The sequence below is a fragment of the Phlebotomus papatasi genome, chromosome 1 (assembly GCF_024763615.1).
Source record: "Phlebotomus papatasi isolate M1 chromosome 1, Ppap_2.1, whole genome shotgun sequence".
Lineage (NCBI taxonomy): Eukaryota > Metazoa > Arthropoda > Insecta > Diptera > Psychodidae > Phlebotomus > Phlebotomus papatasi.
Window position 1 is genome coordinate 3,036,844 of NC_077222.1, and position 22,011 is coordinate 3,058,854.

Here is a 22,011-nt window from a genome sequence, read left to right on the forward strand (position 1 = left end):
GGAAGAGCGGCAAAAAGTACTTTGTGGAAAAATTCTTGAGATGCGTTTAGGAAAAGTACAGGGATACTACTTTGTAATATTTGCTTAAAAGAAACTTTTATTGATTATATAACAATTGACATAATTAGCTGAATTTCTTTTACAATTCAAATCCTATGTAAAATGTTTAGTTTATGTGATATTGAACTTTTATTCAAGCTTCGCTTGAAGTTTTCTAACCTGTAGGATGAAATTTGTAATTCCGGACAAGCTAATTCGGATTTTCGGTCTAGAATTTATCTAGAAAAGAAACCTAATTCAAGAGTGCTTTGAAGACTACTTACCTGATTTTTATCAAATTCGAAGAAATGTCCGAACAGTGAATTGGTTTGGTTGAAATTTCGTGTTGTCCGGAATTACAAACCTTAGCTTATATCACTTATTATATGTAAAAGTATTCTACTGGTTAGGCTAAAATAAAAGTCTAAGTTTAATTTTTCTCAACTGCCTAACTTTTTATGGCTTTTATGAATTTTCTCAGCATGTTACCCTGCTGTCCTGTAAATGTTTAAATAAATAATATCGATAATTACATGCGAATTGATACACGAAGTTATTTTGATAGATCCCTAGTCACAAGCTGTTTTATTAAAAGAAAATTAATCGCAAGTATTTTTCCTTTTAGAGTCAAATTTCTTGTTTTTCTTGATTTGTGGAAGCATGGGATGGTGGGGCAGCTTCATGGACCCAATATAGTTTTTTGTTTAAACTCTTTTAACAAATGTTTGGTAATTATATTGAAGCTAAGTCCAGAAATATTAATTTATTATTTCGAAATTTTATGTTTTCGAAATTCATGCTTGTCTGAAACTGCCCCATCCTTCTCTGCTTAGAAATTACCAATTTTAAATCAAGGTACAACACCTTAAGCAAGAAAATCATTAGTACCATAAACGCTTCATGGTTTATTAGGGAGAAGTGGAGCACTTTTGAATAGGGGCACCTTTGAAAAAAAAATTCTCTTAGTTTTAAAGCGAATTGCATCTTACCGAACTATAATAAAAGGCTCGTAATTTTGGACAGTCTGCTTATAAGCATCGATGTTCCAAGTTTGAAGTGCGATATTTTCAATACTAATTAATCTTTTTTTTGTTACTCTCTTCTTTGGAGGGTTGTTAAGAAACTTGGGAAGTTATTTATCGTCTTTGTTTTTACTAAAATTAGTCTTAATACGTTTAAAAATGAATTGATATGTAGAGGTGAATCTGACTCAAATTTTGGACACCTTGGCTGTAAATTTGGAAGCTAATCCGTCTCAATAGGGCACCCATTGTTCTCTATTTCAAGAACCAATCTTACCAAGTCCTCTTCCTGTTTATATAACGGAACCGTAGAAGGTTACAAATAGCCCAGAAACTTTCCATATCATTCATTAAAATGAGTTGACTTCGGTACTGCAAGTACGCGCGGATTCGCGCATTCCCTGGTCTTTCTGGGAGACTTTTAAGGCTTTTCTCACTACATTTAGTTTGTAGAGATGATGCTCCTATGTTTCTCTAGACGTTTTACACAACCTAGTCACCACAAAAGCTAAAACTTCACGAAATTTCGAGGAAAAAACACCTGTCCAAAATAAGAAGTATCACTTAACTTGTGAATTTCTTAGAAAATTTCCTATTTTTCACATGAAAAACGTAATTCACAAGGCAAATCTCACTTCAGGTCAAATGTACAAATTACCATTAATGTGAATCAACACTATATTCAATGAATATTTAATAATATCACTCAAAAAATGAGGAAATATTGTTAGTAGTTCACCACAGCTAAATAAGAGTGAAATAAACACAAAGTTCTGTCATATTTCTCGTATGCAATTGCTCATACCGATACATTATCTACTCATAGTCGTTTGTGAATTATTCAATTCCAAAACTTACTTAAGAGGATCGTTATTAGTTCCTTAGCATTTTACAACCGGTTGTGGTTTATCTGGTATTCCAAGACCTTTCAAATGACACTATAATTGTGCGAATCGGTTAATAAATACTTCAAATAGACATTTTTAAATCTTTAATTTTGAAAAAATTGTGATGATAAATTATTGAATACCGTTAAAGAAAGCCTATTCGAAAGCTAAAAACAGTTGTTTTGTATGAAAAAAATCCCATGGCCAAGTTACTTAAGTGTTTTCTGAATATTTTCAACAAAGAAAATTTACCTCAAATCATATTCAAAATTTAACGTATTTAGTGTTAAAATCTTCCAAAAAGAAAAAAATATTTCGTAGAATTCATTATTCATCAAATATTGGAATAAAAATTCATAATTTTAATCAATTTATTTTTAGTGTCCAATTTTATCCTCATATTGTCCAAATTTAGAAACTGTCCAAAATTATGATCTTTTTTCCTATATCTCTACAAATCAATAGTGAAGTTAATTAATACATTATGATAAGCCTCAATTTCTTTTAAAAATGAAAGAGAAAATCCAATTTCAAAGGTACCCCAGTTCAAATGGGACCCAGTTCCCCTTACCGATTAGTATTTTTCATTCCCATATAATATTGATTAAAAGGAAACGACTTCTACTCAAATTCAACCGGGTTAGGTGGGAAGAACACGGAACCAAACAATTTAGGGTTGCCAGAGAACTTAAGCCGCCTTTTCCGATGCGACACGACTTTTAACGAACCCATGCCTGACTCTAAAGTAAATTTAAACTAACTGAACTTAATGTTTAAAAATAACATTATTAAATTACCGTATTTTTACGTGACTTAAACTACGTGTATGTTTAGTTCTAGTGTATACATACTGATGTAATTTAACAGCATTGCGATGAGGGAACATTTGGTGGGCTCCATTATAGCCACTTAATGGTGTTGCTAGCGTTTGAAATTAGAAAGGCTTCACCGCACGATTAGTTGGTCACAAACAAATTAATTAAACTGAATCAATTGATTTTGTGTTCTTGTCTTTTTCTACCCATACTCCATGTCATCATTCACTGGTCATATCTCACAATGTTATGGGGAATTCTCTTCTGTGCCATTCAACCAATATAATTTTCCATTAAAACGCTGCTCCAAGTGCTGGGGTCTCTGGCCATTTCTTATTAACAATTGGCATCTATTTTTTTTTGTTCTCTCTGACTCTGTGTGTTACTTTTCGATTTGTGGTCTCCTTTCTGGCCCCAACAGTCTCACAGTGTAACTTATTTTACTCAACACTTTTTATCGTCATTATTAACGCGAGAGCAATTAGGTTCCATTCTGTTCAATTGAATTGAAATTTATTATTATTGTCGCATGGTTTCTGTTTGCCTCTTCTTTGCTTCTTATGCCCGTTTTTCCTCACAAACCACCCCACCCAGACCCCTTTCCAATTGGTATTTTCGTGCTCTTGGGGTTGACTTTTCTCTCAATTGCCTTTTTCCCACCCTTCGAGGGGCCTTTTCACTGTGTCCTTCTGCAGCAACAAACAATTGTTGAGTGTTTAAGAATCATAAAATGGCATAATTTATAATAATGGTTACAGATTAATACAAATTTTACTTTTTTTGGCCATAAGAGAAAATATTTTTGTAAAATAAAAATTTTCATCCCTCGCCCTGGTGCAAATAAATGTTCTTTTGACTGCAAAAATTAATGGATATACAGTGTTTGGGAAAATATATCCTTCCAATCGCACCAGACTTTCTTCTAAAAACGTTAATTTTAATGGTTTTTATTGCTCGATCTCCACAGAGAGTGCAGTATACAATTAATTACTTTATTTTTGTTTACTAGAAATTTGCACTCTTCACGCATTTTTGACATATTTTTGCGAAAAGGAGAATTTACTAATAATGAGCTACACTGTTTGGCTGTTTTTACATGTATTATGAGATTTAGAGGCCAAACGGTTTGAGATAGTGACTTAGGGTTTTCAGGAGAAACATATAAGCTAGCCATGAGATGTCTTATCATGCAACATAACTGTCTTTAGTATTCGATTAGGCTCTCTTTGACGGCGTTTAGTAATTTATTCCGACTTCTTTGAAAGTTTTTAGAGGCTAAATGGTTTGGGATAGTGACTTAGGGTTTTCAGGAGAAACATATAAGCTGGCCATGAGATGTCTTTTCATGCAAAATAACTGTCTTTAGTTTTCGAACAGGCTGTCTTTGACGGCGTTTAGTAATTTATTTCGACTTTTTCGAAAGTTTTTAGAGACTAAACGGTTTGAGATATTAACTTGGGGTTTTCAGAAGAAACATATAAACTGGCAATGAGATATCTTTTCATGCAAAATAACTGTTTTTAGTAATCGAATGGGCTCTCTTTGACGGCGTTAAAAATTTATTCCAACCTTTTCAAAAGTTTTTAGAGGCCAAACGGTTTGTGATAGTAATTTTGGGTCTTTACGAGACACTTAAGCTAGCCATGGGATTTTTTTTATGCAAAATAACTGCCTTTAATATTCAAATAGGCTTTCTTATACGGCGTTTAATAACTTATTACAACTTTTTATAATGTTTTTAGAGACCAAACGGTTTAAGATAGTAACTTGGGGGTCTTTGTAAGAAACACTTAAGTTGGCCATGGAATTTTTTTACCTTGCAAAACAACTGTCTTTAGTTTTCAAATATGCTTCCTTTAACGGCATTTAATAATTTATCATCACGATTTTTTCAAAATTAAAGATTTAAAATTCTCTATTTAATGCATTTCTTAACCGATTCGGACAAGTATAGTGTCATTTGAAAGGTCTTGAAATACCAGATAAATCACAATCGGTTGTGAACCGCTAAACGGTTGTAAACTGATCCTCATAACGAAGTGTTGGAATTGAACAATTCACAACCGACTATCAGTAGATAATGAATCGGTAAAAATAGGTTTATCAATTCTCTATATGAAGTTCAATTCTACACTGTCTTTTAAGTAAGTTTCAAGGTGATTTATGAGTCAGTTTTGAATCGGTAACGGATCGATAATGAATTGGATATTCTACAACCAATAGTGAACCGATAATACACAATTGTTTTTCGGTAAGACAATAATGTCGTACCGAAAAACAATTCTACGTTATTTTGAGTAATTTTCAAAATAATTTATGAACCGGTTCAAAACAGTTGTAAACCGGTAGATAACGAATAATGAACTGGACAATTCAAACCCGATTCTCAGCAAATAATGAATCGGTAAAACTAGGAAGATGTATTTTCCACCTTAAATCCAATTCTAACGATCCAATCAAACCACTCAGTAAGTCTTCAGAAGATATCCGAATCGGTTGAAATGGAATATTAACCGGTTATGACCAAACAATGACTCAGTAAAACTAGGTATATTTATTGCTGGTATGAAATCCAATTCTCCGCTGTTTTAAGTAATTTCCTAAGTGGTTTATGAATCAAGTTCGAACCGGTAATGAATCAATTATAAACTGCCTAATTTACAACTAAGTTTGAGCTGATAATAATTTGTCGTGCCTCTTAAAAACTATTCTACGTTATTTTGGGTATGTTTCGAAGTGATTTTTAAACTGTGTTAAATCGGTTTTTAACACTAAACCTACCAAGACCCGGTCAAATTGACCGGTATTTTTTTTAAATTAACACACATTTAAGCGGTACAATGTCACTATCAAACTTTATGAATTTTTTAAAATGTGTATGTAATATTTATATTATTTTTTTAGTGTTTAAATTTTAACTTTTTCCTCTTTTCCAAGAAAAATTGTTGAGTATCCTACCCTATCGCAGTCCTTGATCAAGCGCGCTAGGAAAAAAGACCAAAAACGGTCGGTAGGTTTTGTGTTAACCGGAACACATCAGGAAGGAAATAGAAAACTCAAAACCGATTACAAACAGAAAATTGTATCGTGATATCCAGTTCCAAAGTTCCAAATAAACATTGTTTTTAATAGTTTTTACAAGAATTCTGAAATCGGTTCAAATCGGTTTTCAACCGGTAAATTTAACAAATGACAAACGTACTGTTCAGGAGTTCTGGATCTAAGAATTCGCACCAGTACTATTACTCATTCAAAAAACTCTTCTAAAAGCAATTTAGTGGTCATATCATTGAAGACAAGTGTTCGAGCATTTCGCAAAGCTGTGATGCTTTGTCACCCCTTTGAAATTTTAATTGTCAGCACCAGTGAATTTTCCTCTGGGTGGTTTATTTCATCTCATTTCCATCTGTTTGGAGGAAAATTTAACACTTTGGTGTGCGTGTGCACATGATTTTGATCCAATTTCTTCATCCAATCAAAATCTCTGATGTTTTAACATTAAATTATGCCTCTTTCTAGATGAGTGAGAGAGGGAGAGTATTAAATATCTTGTGATGTGTGGGAATTTTAGCTCCACAAGGTGGAACAGTGTATATTATATTTATAATGAATGACTTAGTATTTACAAAAGATATTTTTAAAAAAATATATAAATATATGTATTCGTGTGTCTAGTGAGATGGTACAGTAAAAAAAGGTTGATGGGGGACAAGAAATGAATGAAACAAATGAATATTGGCAACAAGAGATATGAAAAACATTGGACTGACTTTTTTTTGTGTGTTCAAGAATCCTCATCATCTTCGCGTGTTTAGTGAAAAATGTTGATAGATCTGACGTGAAAATTTCCCCCATGATGGCTTTTCTCGTACAAAAATCAAGCGACATGGAAAGAGCCCAGGAGAGGTGGATGCTGAGGTGAAAGGAAAATAACAACAAGAAAAAAAAAGTGTGAAAATCTTTATTTATATACAAACACATTATCTCCTTCTGTTTTATGTGGATTCTCTTCTCCCTCGGTCCCGAAATGATCTTCCGCTCATTCTTTAAACTTTTACGCCCATCATTGAAAAATTTTCCGGGGAGAAAAAGTGTCTCATTCTGTATTTCCCAACTGCCTTCTGAAATATCACGTCGTTGAATGTATAGTTAAATGATTTTGTATGAAGTGATGTGACAACAAATTAATTTTTTCTTTGATGTCTAACGGCCTTTTTTTAAAAGCGCCATTTGACTGTGGGGACCGTGAAAAATTTTCAAATCCCACCCATTTGGGAAAGTAAGATAAATAATTAATTGACTTAGGAGGGGAAAGAAAATATTTAAGAAAGGTTTTTTTTGACTCTTGCGGTTTTATTTTATAAGAAAAAATTAAAAAGTAAATTTTTTTTAAATTTGAATTCAATTTTTACATACCCGTCTGGCGCAGGGTAAAAATATCTTAGCGATAAGGCCTTAATTGATACCCACCTAAAAGTATTATTTAAGGCCTTAACGATAAGGTATGAGTAATATGCTATAACTACACTGAGAAAAAACAGGGGTGCGATTAACTTTTTTTCCTCAAAACTTTAACACCTTTTAGGTATAAAAATATATCAACATTTTTTACTGTTAATTTTACACCTTTTTAAGGGTCGAATTAACATGAAAAAGTATAACTTTAACCCCTAATACACCTAAAAAGCATAATATTTGATATGAGCATAATATACTTAGAACTTAAAACAAAAAAATCAGTGATGTGTTTCATTCGACCCAGAATTTTTACGCACAATTCATAATGATATTATTAATATTTAGATAATTATATTATCATCAATGACTTAAGAACGCAGTAAATAAACCTTTGTGTTATATCTTTAATTTTGCGGTCACCACCATTTTAGTGTTGATAAGCAACGCCCCTGGTAATAATAGTATCTCTTGAATATCACTGACACCAAGAAGTATCTTAATAAATTTACAAAACATAGGGTAAGTGTGCCAAATTTCAGCATAGTTACAAATACGCAGCAAAGGTTCCTATTTTGAAATGCAATAATTCTAATTAGGGTCGAATGAACACCTCTTCGACAGGGAACACGTATTGACACTTTTGTCAAAACCTTGAAATTTATTTAAAGTATTTAATAAAATGTAAATAATATGGCGTTTCTTCCTTAATTTGCGTTTTCTGATAAGGATAGGTGTTCAAATTTCGTATTCCAAATGGTACAGAGTAGGTGTCAATAAGTCCTGACACGACTTCTTAAATTGTCAATAGGTGTTCCTTTCACCATACATACTGAAATTTCTTGTCACTTCTTTTTTAGGAGGGTTGTTTAGAACCTTGAAAAGTAGTTTATCATATTTGTTTTCTTTAAATCAGTTCCTGAAGTATTGAAAAATTAAAAAAAAACATAAATATTGTTTTGGGTAGTATTCCGGCCACTTTGAGTGAAATTACGGCCACCTAACGCAAAACGACGCGATGTATAGAAAACTTCAAAAGGTTATACGGAATGTGTTTAATATTTAATTTAATATATTTATATGACTCGCAAGCCCTGAGATCTTCCCTATAACTCATCCTGAAGACCTGAAGAGTTGACCTTGACACCTGAAATTAGGGCGTAGATTCTCAAAGCAAATTATCCATCCCAAACTTCTCCACACCCCTTTTCCACATCATCTTTTTCACAGTGGCGATGCTTTCTTCTTTCTTTGGGCCTTATACAACCCAGAAATTAAAAAAAAAGACTTAAAAAATTGAGTATTTTGGGGAAGCATGTGGACGAAATAGTAAACATCACCTCACTGTAGAGACCCTCACAAATTGTCTCTTTTTTGCCACGAAATCAAGAAAAATCAATCAATAAATTTAACTCGGAATAATGAACGATTCCCTATTAACACGAACTACAACAATCTTTAATTAAGCCTAATCAATCTCATTTCTCAATTTTAACGAAAAACCTTGCAGGAAAAATATGCAGTCAATTACATTTCTTGTAAGACTGTTTCCACGCAGAAGAAATTATACGCAAAACTTATCTGTTTTAGTGTTGTTACATTGTAAAAATAATAAATATTTAAAAGAAAAAATATATAAACTATTCGAAGAATAAAATACATAATTTTAATTAATTTAGTTGCTTGGTCGAAGTTACACTCAAAGTGGCCGAGATTAAAAACTGGCCAAAATTTGGCACACTTACCCTGTATCTCGTGTTTAGAAAATATTTCGTATTATCAGTAAGCAGCTGAGAAACATGTACAGCAATACTATTTTTTTAGTTCTGATACTGTCCGCTACGAATGCAAAACAATTTCATTTTCGTACACTACGCGGTATCAGGTATTTTCTATGGTAGATTTTTAAAAGTAAGGCATGAAAGTAAGACTTTTTTAAGCGCTTAATTAAGGCCTTCCTGAGTAGGAATTCTGTAAGTGAAATAATCGCTTCACTTGCATTTTGAATTGATTTATTTGTGAGACTGTTGAAAATAAATAAAAAGAAAAGATTTTTAACGCATTTTTACTAGAGGTATTCTAGCATTATTTTCTAATAAATAATACATTATGCTGTGTCATGCCAACGTTGGTAATCTATCACTTTCCTGGTGAATCGATCACTTCACTTACAGAATCCCTACAATGTAGAGCAATTCTGTAACAGTATGACAATGTCATACGACAACATTAAAACGTAAGAGAGTATTGACTGACCATTCCAAGCTGTTCTATGAAGCTTTCAGTAATTGATATGAGTCGAATTTTTAATTACTTCTTCTGAGTTTACGAAATAAAAAAATTAAATTTGTCATATGACATTGTCATACTGTTACAGAATTCACCTACTGGTCAGACGGGAAATGAAGTATGAAACAAGAATGAAACATCGCGTTGGGTTTAACTGTGTTATCACACTTGCACATTAAAATTTTAATATGATTCACATTAATTGTCGCTGGTGAGAGTCCAAATGTGTAATTTGTGTGTTTGAATCATTTTATATTCAAAATTTGATCTATTTATTGATAAAGAGGTAGACTTAGCCTGCAAAATTTGATATAAATTGATTTATAGCATTAATGCGAAAAATTAATGCGATTTTCTTTTTAATTTTTTAATGTGAAAAATATTTATGCTTTAGGTAAATTTAAACTTATTTTTGCAGGCCAAGTCCACTTCTTTATCAATAAATAGAAAAACCCCAAATATTTCGTGACTCAAAGACACAAATAACATATTTGGACGCTCACAAGCGGCAATTAATGTGAATCACATTAAAATTTTAATGTGCAAGTGTGATAACGCCGTAAGAGCGATACGACAAAGCTTCTGTTATAAACTGTACAAGTCGTATTTGTTTCAACTATTTGGAATATTATCAAAAATACTAATTAAAAACCTTAATGAAATAGAGAAATAACTTCATGAAGGTAATAAAAAAAATCAAGATCAATAAATAAAATTCAAGAAAACATGATGAGTAAGAGTTATAGGAAAACTTTTATATAGCAAAATGACTTATTGAATTCAGAAGACAGAGAAAAATAAAAAAGTAACATAGAACTTTTCCAGTTATTTTAATTAGTAAAATTTGTAAGTTAACCTTTGACTTTATATAAATGATTTTATATTTTATTAAATCAGACATAAAACAGGAATAAATTTATCAAAATAAAGTTTAAGAAAGCTTTTCCGATAATTTGGTATTTATAAATCATAAAGTACAAGTTATTTTTTTTCATTTTTTTTAAATAAGCCTTTCAAAGTTGAATACACCTATTCATTTCATTAAATTATTTTTCTAAATCACAGTGAAATATTAACATGTCTGAGTGGTTGGATTAAAAGTTTTCCTGTGGGGAGGTGTGTTAGAGAGAAAAGAAAAGGCGGCGTGAGTTTATAAATTTATGAATTATTGCTTCATATACACGTCGAATTTAATAAGATGATACAGATAGATGGCTAAGAATACGTGAGGTTTCTCTTTTTCATCAGAAAAGACGAGAGTGAGATGAAAAAAGGCAGAATTATTAGCGGAAATGATGAATAGCCTTCCCACATTGAATAAAATTTCAACACTTGCCGTCTAACACACTGTCATTTAAATTTACGTAACTTGTATTAACCTATTTCATTAAGATCGAATAAAAATTATCGCGATCTTTCGTAAATTTTTTTTTGTCCAATGTTGATAATCAACAATCTTAGCGAGCTTTTATGGTGACATGGGGTCGCAACAGTTGCGTATAATTTTGCTGATTACATTAAATCACGACAATCCACATTTGGATTCTCAATTCTCAATGAACCCCACCGCCCAATTGCTCAATTTATGACTTAGACATCTTTTTGATTTCCTCAATTTCAAGCTGTTTTTAGACATGTCTTTACCTTCAAATCAATGATATCCAGATGGAAAACATCCCGTCTCAATCAACCTGACTTAATATCAAGCAGATGCCAAGAAAACTCCACAGACTTCAAGTTATTTTTTTTTATACAATTAATCCATGGGAGAAACTTGAGACAATTCAGTATATTTATATTTTTCGTCTTTTTTCGCGGTATTTTGCGATGCTGGGGAATTGTTGGATGGCGAATGAGCAAGAGGGAAAATTCTTAAACAAGACCCAACGCCAAGAGAATTAGTTTTGTTTCTTCCACTGTAATTCCACGAATCCGCCCAATTAGAAGGGAATGAAATATAACCTCAGCGATTATTTTCTTTTTTCGGCGAAATGTTCGTTGAAGGTAAATTGTTTCAAGGGAATGATATTAAGTGGATATTTGTGTTTCATTGGTAACATATTGACATAGGGCCCAGTGTTATGTCGATCGTAATTTGAGGTTTAGGTTATTGACGTACATAACCTCAAATATGATTCACTGGTAGCTGAAGACAGCCACAGTGAAAGAAATTTGCATTGATGATCCTTCTTTTACTTAAAAAACAAAATAACCAATTTTTCATAAACACAGAAAAAATGTAATGTTCAAAAAACAAAAGTAAAACTTCTGAAATGGTAACATAACCTCACATCTTTCTGTCGCTAATTTTTTCATAATTAAAACCGTAAAATAACATATCAAAACCGATATTAATGATTTTTTTATAAATTATTATAAAGTTTTAAAATACAGTAAGTTTATTATATTTTATTTAATATTGTGTAAAAGTTAACCGTTTTTAATGTGTATGATTTATACTAAATATTCATTTGTTAAAATAACTTGAGTTCTTGCAATCATATAGGGGAAAGTACTCTCCCTTTAAAGGTGCACACCTTCGAATAATGAGATTTTTTTCCCTAAGAGGTTTACACGTTTTAATTAAATATTAGTTAGATTATTATCAAATATTGATAATTATGTGATAATTTTTTATAAATCCCTTAGGAAAAACATTAAAAAAATTCACATTATTCGAAGAAAGAGTTTTATTACCTACCAAATTTCGGACAGCTTGCAATTTCGGCCACTTCTCTTGTTCCTTAAATTTCCATGAATTTTTAGTTTTTGCATACTCTAGAGATTATACCATGCAAAAAAAAGAAAACATGAAAGTGTCTCTTCGACTGACAAGACGATGCAGATAGGACTTTGGAAGAAATTCAAAAGGACAAGGAACTTTAAGAATTAAGGCAGCCGCAATACTATTCAAACCTATCGCGTTTTATAAATGATTTGTTCAACTGGCATGCAAGTGTCAAAAGAAAAGTCGCTAGATGGAGCTATCAACTGTTAATAAAATTTATTCATTTAGCTTTTATGACAAAACCAACAACAAAATTGAATAATAATTACTTTAGAATTCAATTTAAATAATTTACCAAACTATTTGATAAAGTTTTGCATTCTTAAATTGTTTTTAAATGTATGATAATTGTTTTTGAAATTTTTGTTTATATAGAACAAAAGAATAACCAAAAAATAATCTGCATAGAATATTTTTTGGGGGCAATTTTCTTCAAAAATTGTATTTTTGATCGAACTTTGACGTTTTCACTTTTGACGATTTCCTTCAAGAAAGCAATTTTTAACGAAAATAACTCCCAATCCCTATGTATAGAGACCATTTATTTTCAAACAAATGTTTGCAGTTTACGAAGATTTTCAAGTTTAGCAAAATATCTTTTTTTTATATATTTTACTCTAAAATCAAGCATTTGAAAGAAAATCTTTTACTAAAAGAAAACTTAGAGCTTTCTCCAGTCTGACACAAATTGAACTTCAGAATTTATCAAAAATATTTTGTTGGAATAAGGCAACACTTTCATATTTTTAAACTTTTTATAAGGGCTTCCAATCTTGGTCGCATAAAAGGAAAGTTCTAAGATTTAACCTATTTAGTATCGCCGCAGTCCAGCCTTAACCTATAAGGTGGTAACAATTTTCTGAGGTTAAAATCATTCTCCAATTTGAGGTTATGTCAACTGATTATCACAGAGCAGTTAGGTTATGCCATGATCTCTATATTTTTATTCATTTTAAAATGTATTAAGAACGATTTGAGAGAAAACAAAGATGATAAACTATCAACAAGACACCAAGCAACACTTCTTAAAAAGGAGTAACAAAATATCAATTTGTATTAAGACTTTGCCGCTTGCATGCAACCATGCCGAAATTTGGTACATTTACCCTATTTGAACGAGAGTACATAACCTCTTTAATGCAACAATCAAAATATGTTGAAGAAGTAATCCGACGGATTATCTACAACTAATAGGGACCGGTAAATGTCGAGGAAAGCAGGGTCAACTTAGAAAATTTTAGATTTTTCCCAAAACTTTCGGTTCAGACCCTAAGCCTTTCTCAGTAATCAATTCTTGTCTTTTCTCGCTTTGTCATAAAGTCAAGAATTTCACAGGGCATGGAATTTTGTGCACTGCACTAGATTTTGTAATTTAAAAAAATAAATATTGGTTAATTTTAATTTCTGAGTATTATCTTGGAAATTTCTTTGTGAGTCTCACAAGAAAAGACAAGATTTAACCACTGAGGAAAGCTTGGAGTCTGAGCCGAAAGCTTTGGGAAAAATCTAAAATTTTCTAAACTGACCCTTCTTTCCCCGACGTCCAACGGTTCCCATTAGTAATCAAAATATATTTTAGGAACACTTTGAATATTCATTTATTTATTCCTCTGAAGAAGAAAACTCCTTAAACAAAAGCTTGAAATTGTATGCAATATTTTCCTGGAAAAATTAACGTCATATCTTATAAACACTATATATGAGAAATTTTCGTCAAAATTGAGTGTTTAGAAGCGTTTTATAAATGATTTGTTCAACTGGCATGCAAGTGTCAAAAGAAAAGTTGCTAGATGGAGCTATCAACTGTTAATAAAATTTATTCATTTAGCTTTTATGACAAAACCAACAACAAAATTGAATAATAATTACTTTAGAATTCAATTTAAATAATTTACCAAACTATTTGATAAAGTTTTGCATTCTTAAATTGTTTTTAAATGTATGATAATTGTTTTTGAAATTTTTGTTTATATAGAACAAAAGAATAACCAAAAAATAATCTGCATAGAATATTTTTTGGGGGCAATTTTCTTCAAAAATTGTATTTTTGATCGAACTTTGACGTTTTCACTTTTGACGATTTCCTTCAAGAAAGCAATTTTTGACGAAAATAACTCCCAATCCCTATGTATAGAGACCATTTATTTTCAAACAAATGTTTGCAGTTTACGAAGATTTTCAAGTTTAGCAAAATATCTTTTTTTTTATATATTTTACTCTAAAATCAAGCATTTGAAAGAAAATCTTTTACTAAAAGAAAACTTAGAGCTTTCTCCAGTCTGACACAAATTGAACTTCAGAATTTATCAAAAATATTTTGTTGGAATAAGGCAACACTTTCATATTTTTAAACTTTTTATAAGGGCTTCCAATCCGGGTCGGATAAAAGGAAAGTTTTAAGATTTAACCCATTTAATATAGCCACATTCCAGCCTTACCTTACTTTTCAACATAACCTATAAGGTGGTAATAATTTTCTGAGGTTGAAATCATTCTCCAATTTGAGGTTATGTCAGGTGATTATCACAGAGCGGTGAGGCTATGCCATGATAACTATGCCATTGTGTTTGATCATTGATTGCATCAGTTATTGACTACTTCAAACTTCAATAGCTAATATTATCTTTAATTTTTTGTTGGTGCACAGCCGACAAAATGAAGTGCCAATAGCCAAAAATTTTATTGCGGAAATAGCCTAAAAAGTTTGTTGGAAATGTGGTGTACATCTTATTCTCGCCAATACCTAGTCTTGTGGCATTTTTTGTAGCCGTGAAAATCAGCCTCAAAAATTTGTAGTTCCCGCTCCTTTTTGTCTCGGTTGTTCCCATTTTGAGAAAAATTCAGCATTCCTAACCAAAAGTCATTTGTTGCAATCTATCTTCAACCATATTTCATATTATTTTTCTATAGTTTTTTTTTTTGTTAAACTCAAAGTTTCAGTGTTACCCATTTTTTTCGTCGTCGTCGGTATGTATTGGAAAATGTTGGAGGTTTGAGATACAAACGTGGTCTATATTTTGCCATGTGTGTTGAGGATTTTTTTTTTGTTGCCTTGGGAAAGGGATGATGGAAACTTCTTGGCAAGGGTTTTTTTTTGTCAGAATCTCTGGGTGAAGCAAAAGTTCAACTCTTGCCAGGAGATTCAGGGGTACCAGCCATCGGTGTTTGGTGGTAAAAGATGGTGGATGTGAGGATGGGTCTCTGTCTATTTTATTTTCGTTAACATTTTCCTTTTGATCGATATGGTGCAAGGTGATGGAAGAGGACAGGGTATTCTTTTTTTATTTATTGCTCTAAGTCCAGAGAAAAAGCAATGTGTATTGCACATAGGCTTTAGGTTGCGTACTTTAAGTTTTCGATTACTACTCCCTAGATTGCGGTCACGAGGACACAATCCTGCAGACTTGGAAGCCAAACAGTTGTAGATACACTGAGTGAGAGAAATCCGAAAAAGTTAAAATAACATTCCGGAAATGTTAATTTTACTCGGCATTATTAATGCGAAATCGGTGTAAATATAACCCTTTTTAGGTGTATTATGGGTTAAAGTTACCCTTTTTTCATGTTGATTTTACCCTCAAAAGGTGTAAAATTAACATTAAAAAATGTTGATATATTTTTACACCCGAAAAGTGTTAAAGTTATGACGAAAAAAAGTTAATCGTAGCCTCTTTTTTCTCAGTGTAGTGAGTTGAGGTCTTCAAATGCTAGACCTCTTCCGTTATTTTCACATTTTCGCCTAACCTACAACTTTTTTCTTCTCTAAAACCGTGTTTAACAGGATATGTCGAAAACGGCTTCAACAAAATTCTTCTTGAAAGGTTTTCTAATCCAGGTCAATTTTAATCCTGCTATTAATCAATATTGAACCACATTTGGAAAGGATCTCTGTCTAATCCTAAAAGAAGATTAGGGTAAGTGTGCCAAATTCCGGACAGCTTGCAATTCCGGCCACTTTTATTGTTCTTCGAATTTTCATGAATTTTTGGTTTTTACATACTCTAGAGATTATACAATGTAAAAGAATAACATAAAATGTCGCTTCGACAAACGAGATTACGTGAAAAAGAGATCTGAAGAATTTCCAATGGGCAAAGAATTATGAGAATGAAGGTGGCCGAAATAGGGCACCAAAGCTGTGTCAACATTTTTATTTATTTAAAATGTATTAAGTATGATTTTAGAGTAAATAAAGACGATAAACTGTCTACAAGGTTCCAAGCAACACTCCTTAAGTAAAAGGAATAAAAAAATCAATTTCTATTAAAGATATTACATTTCAAACTTGAGACCTTGGCGCTTGCATGCAACTATGACGAAATTTGGCACACTTACCCTACAGTCTGACATATTCAGAATGACATCTGTTGACTGCAACTGTTCCCATTTTTGTGGGAACTGTTCTCATTTTCGCCGCAACTGTTGTCATTTTCGCCGTAACTGTTCTCGTTGTCGCCGCAACTGTTCTAAATTTCGCTACAACTGTTCTCAATTTCGCCACAACTGTACAATTGTACGTCACAATTGTAATCAAATGTAATAAAATTCTTCCACAAAATCAACATGAAACCAATTTTAGGGACAAAATAGCAAAGTCGAGCTATCAGCAAAGTCTGGGTCAATTTGCCACTCCTGTTTTTTTTTGGGTTTCTTTACCAGCTCTACCTATAAGATGAGACTGGATTTTTTTTTAAAAAGACACAAGCCTACACCCATCATTCGCCAGTTGTAACATGGCCGTAAGAAAGAATGAAAGAAGAGGCGGGAATTGAAAGGAAGACAGAAGAAGAGAGTGTGGAAAATACACAAGAAATAAATTTCCAATCACTCACAATATAATCGACGATGATTGAGTGAATTAACTTCAATGATTCCTTTGCATAATAACAAACTGTGAAAATTTTTATTTACTCTCATTCCTCCGTTTTTCCACAACACCCAATTCTCCCCAATCTTTCAACATTGGTGTTTTATTTAAATTTCCATTATTTCCATCATGAGTTTCTTTCCCAGCAGTTGTGCCTCTCTCTCATGTGGTAAAAATATTGGGATATGGTGTGTTTATTTGAGGCACACAATGAAGAAGGCCTCTTGATGGAGAAGACCCCTATGTGGTTTAATTGATATAAATTAAGGTATATCTCGATGCTGAATCTCCTCGTTTAGTGCGCACAGAAATTGACTGTCTCGGCGACGATCTCAGATGCTGCACTGATGATGATGGCATATCCAAATGTTACACACTTTACTGACTTTTTTCCTCCTCAGCCTCCATAACCACTTCACTCTTATTCTCTCTGCTGGAGTTGTTTTTTTCACTGATGTTCTAAAGCTAAAGAAAAAACTTTGGACTGGGAACTTGTGATGAGATCATCGCCCATTTTTCACTTTACCCAGAATCCTCCGACATATTGGCTGTCTGGTTAATTAAACGGTCTTCCCTCTGAGATCTTCAAATGGTTTTCTGACACTAACCAATGCGATCAATAATTTCCTGCACTTTTTAATCGCTTTTCTTCTGAATATCTGTGCAAACGCATTAATACGAAATGTTTTATACCTATAATAAGATGGATTTACTTCAAATTAATGAACAAATTGAGAAAATTCAACCTAAAAAATATCAGAGATAGATTTGTTCTCATTATCGCCGCAACTGTTCCTATTTTCGCCGGAACTGTTTCTATTTTCGCCGGATCTGTTCCTATTTTCGCCGGATCCTTTCTCGTTGTCGCCGAAACTGTTCTCACCTTGCCGCTTTCAATCACTACAGCACTCAGTTGTCAAATACATATTCCCATTTTTGGGGCTACACAGATGTTAAGGGGCAAATGGCCCCTCCAAAACAGCGACAAAAAGAAGAAGTTATTATTATTGAATGTTTGTACGATATGGTTGAAAATTTAAATTTATCTCTATGTCAAAATTAAACCTTGAATACATTTTAAACACTAATACCAAAAGGATAACAAATAAATTTGTTAACTAGTGCAAGAAAATTGTCAATACTGATTTTTTTTTAATAAAATTGTAACACAATCGATTATTTGGTCAATAATTTTTGGCAATATTGTTTTATGGAACTCTCAGAAAAACTTTACATCCTTAATAACTCATTTTGACGACATCTGATTTGAATAAATACCTAATTTTATACTATTATTTATGATTATTTTTTAAGCTGATATTATGGTAAAGAGTGAATGAAAACCTGTATTAAAAAGCTTTCATGAAGATAATTTAGTACTTAAAGTTATGTTAAGAATAAACTAAAAGAAAATGCTTTTCGAAATAGCATAACCTAAGAAAAAAATACGCATTGTTTTGAATCTTAAAATGGGATATTAACTCGGTTACGATGCAAAGTTAAAAAATTATGGGTCGAAAAACCATCTTTTCTGAAGTTTCAAAGAACATAAACTTTAGATAGCTGTAGGAAATTTCTAAAAGAATAACAATTCCTAACTTTAATTTCATTTTTTTAGGTTAGATTTTGTATTATCCTTCTGAAATTACAGTTTACATTCATTTCAGAATTAGAAAAAGTGCCACATGCGTTTGTGTTTATATTTATTTATCAGATTTTGCCTCTCTGAAATATATTTCTAACATATTTTAGGTTTATGTGCAAAATCCAGCATAACCTCACATTCTAAAATAACATCTTGTACAAATTAAAGAGTTATATGAAATAAAACTGAAGGACTTCGTAAGCATTTCTATTTTCTACGTTAAATTGGATCAAATTTGAGGTTAGGTCCATTATTTTTATTCTATAACCTCACTTCAAAAATTCAGGTTGTCAGATTAGCTTGAAAAAAAGTAATTTTTATTAAATTCATTTAGAAATATGCAATAAGAGCTGGAATTTTATCAAAATTTGTGTAATTACCTGGCTAATACATTGAATACTTATTAAGTTTAAAGTAATGCATTGCTGAATTTTAAGTAGTTGTAAAATAACTAATTGTTTACCAAATATTATGAAAATGAGAAAAACTAAGTAACACCATTACTGATTTTCTGATGTTTTTTTTATTTTTGTTTAATTATCAAAAAATCAAAATTCTGTAGTGACATAAGGAACTGACAGTTGATCTAAAATATGATATTTCCTGCGATGAAGTACTATGTTGGTATGGTTCCACCTCATATTTTCTCATATTGTTTTCATCTCCAAGTGGCCTGTCTTTTAATTTAAAATTCAGTTCAATGTGTGTGGGGGTTTTTCTTCTAATATGAAACTCCTTTGCGTGTTTCTCAATTTAGAGATGTGATCTCTAAAATGAACTGGAGAGGAGACAGGGGAAAGGCAAATTCCTAATGTTTCGGAAAGAGGCAAGAAGAATGAGAAGTAGAAAAAAAATTGATAATAAACTCGCATGCGTGGCCTGTTTTTATTACTTGTGATTGAGTCTCTTGACTCCTTCAGCCTCTTGTCCAAGCCTCCAACACCCATCTAATATTGCAGTATAGCACTCTTTTGGGCTTCAATGTTTATAAAATCATACTTGGATATTATTTTCTTCATTCCACGCACTTGTGTGAGATCACCGTCTCCAGCAAATGGGATGACGGAGGGAAAATTAAATAATTTATTAGTTTATACACACATTAATGTAAAATGATGTGTTACAATTAAGCACTGGGTGCTTTTTTTGTGTCATCGAGTGTAGAGAGAAGTCTCTGAGCATGGGGTGTTATTTATAAGGCAAGTTGGAGTGGCGGAATATATAACAGCTAACAAGTTGTTAGGAATTTATGTTAAATTTTTTTTTCTGATGGTCATGGGGGCGACTTTTTGGCAGTCATGCTGAAATACATTGCAACTTTATGTTGAGGTTAATCTTTACGTGGAATTTATGCGAAGTACCAAAGGATTAGATTGCAGTAGAAAATCTAAGAGAGATTTACCATGCAGATTTCTTTTTACTCAATTGATTAATTTTAGATAATTTAATAAGTTTGTTTTTGTTATCAATTTAAATATTTATCTTGTATGTTTTATTATTTACAATGTCTATTATTGGTGTAGTTAATTCGTATAATTATAAATAAATTACGAAAGTTAACAAATCCTGTGCTATAATTTTAATATTAAAAATATAAAAATTAAAAGTACGATTTTCTAGGGTAAAACAAAGCACTAAAAGCTCCTCGGTCCAATAAAAACATCAGAAATCCTCTTTTAAATTTTTATTTAACTTCACTGCCACATTTTACTTCAATTCACGGGAGTCAGATTAGCCACTTTAAGGGTTCTACTCATAGGGACCAATTTTTGTAAAAAAAAATGTATTTTTGAAAGAATTTTTACGTTTCCACCTACAGCAGTGCAGACGATTTCCTTCCGCCGTTATCACACTTGCACATTAAAATTTTAATGTGATTCACATTAATTGTCGCTTGTAAGCGTCCAAATATGTTATTTGTGTCTTTGAGTCACTTAATATTTGGAATTTTTCTATTTATTGATAAAGAAGTGGACTTGGCCTGCAAAATTAAATTTAAATTTACCTAAAGCATAAATATTTTTCACATTAAAAAATTAAAGAGAAAATCGCATTAATTTTTCGCATTACTGCTATAAATCAATTTAAAACAAATTTTGCGGGCCAAGTCTACCTTTTTATCAAAAAATAGATCAAATTTTGAGTATAAAATGATTCAAACACACAAATTACACATTTTGACTCTCACCAGCCACAATTAATGTGAATCATATTAAAATTTTAATGTGCAAGTGTGACAACACAGTTCAAAAGAGAAATTTTTCAACAAAATTGCTCCCAATGAGTAGAGGCCTTTAGAGACAAGGGATAAGGGTCATCAGAAACCAATAACCAGGTCATCCTCGAACAAACCAGGCAGATCTTTATAGTTTTGGCTTCCGAAACTTCAAACTAACTCCAAACTGACGAGTTGCATTTGTAGTTTCACCTGCACATGCGTTGCTCGCAAGAATTATAACCTTAAAGAGAAAAAAATGCAGTTTTGCATAAAATAAAATAAAAAATCGCAACAGTATTGTTTAATTACTGATTTCAGGTTAAATGAAAGGAAAATTTAACACTTTTTAGCTTTTTATAATTTTCAAAGTGCACATCTTCTCCGCCAGAGGCGCTGATGTTATCTTTGCTTTTTTGATATCAAGTGAAAGTAGTTTTTTTCATGCTTGCGATAAAAATATTCATAAAAATACATTAAAAATTAGCATTGTATTTATTACTTACCACACAGATAATGTATTACAAACATAGATAAATAATGTAATTAAATCAGCATAGAAAATTACTCAATTCTATTTAATATTTTTTTCATTTGAAATCTGAAGAAATATTGCAATTTTTCTTCTTAATTTTTGTTGTTGTTTTTTTTTTAGTATTTCTGATATTTATGATGTTTGATTTTTGTTTTAGATACAATTTAAAGAAAATCTGCTATCCTTAAACCTTTCAGAGCGTTCACAATTCTCGCAAGTGGCACTTACGTCGTTCCTTTCACAATTGAACGTAGCTTATGCTTCATAGGTTAAAATTACTTTATATTCTCGATAATTAGGTTCTTCTAAGATCGGGCTTCCTTTTAATTCAAGCAGCAGTTACATTTGAAAGAAGTTTTTTGACATTTTCCACGATTGGTTAGGTTTGTCGTATGGAACATACGTTCATATTAAGTGAGATTTCCTCTAATTTTCCTTGGTTGTGTTATGATTT

General features: G+C 31.7%; 1 protein-coding gene across 3 annotated transcripts in view; it reads left to right on the forward strand.

The window, feature by feature from the left end:
* The window catches only part of LOC129799925 (zinc finger protein 1), a 200,297-nt gene that overhangs the window by 145,741 nt on the left and 32,545 nt on the right, over positions 1 to 22,011 (forward strand). The gene's annotated exons all lie outside the window — the stretch shown is intronic.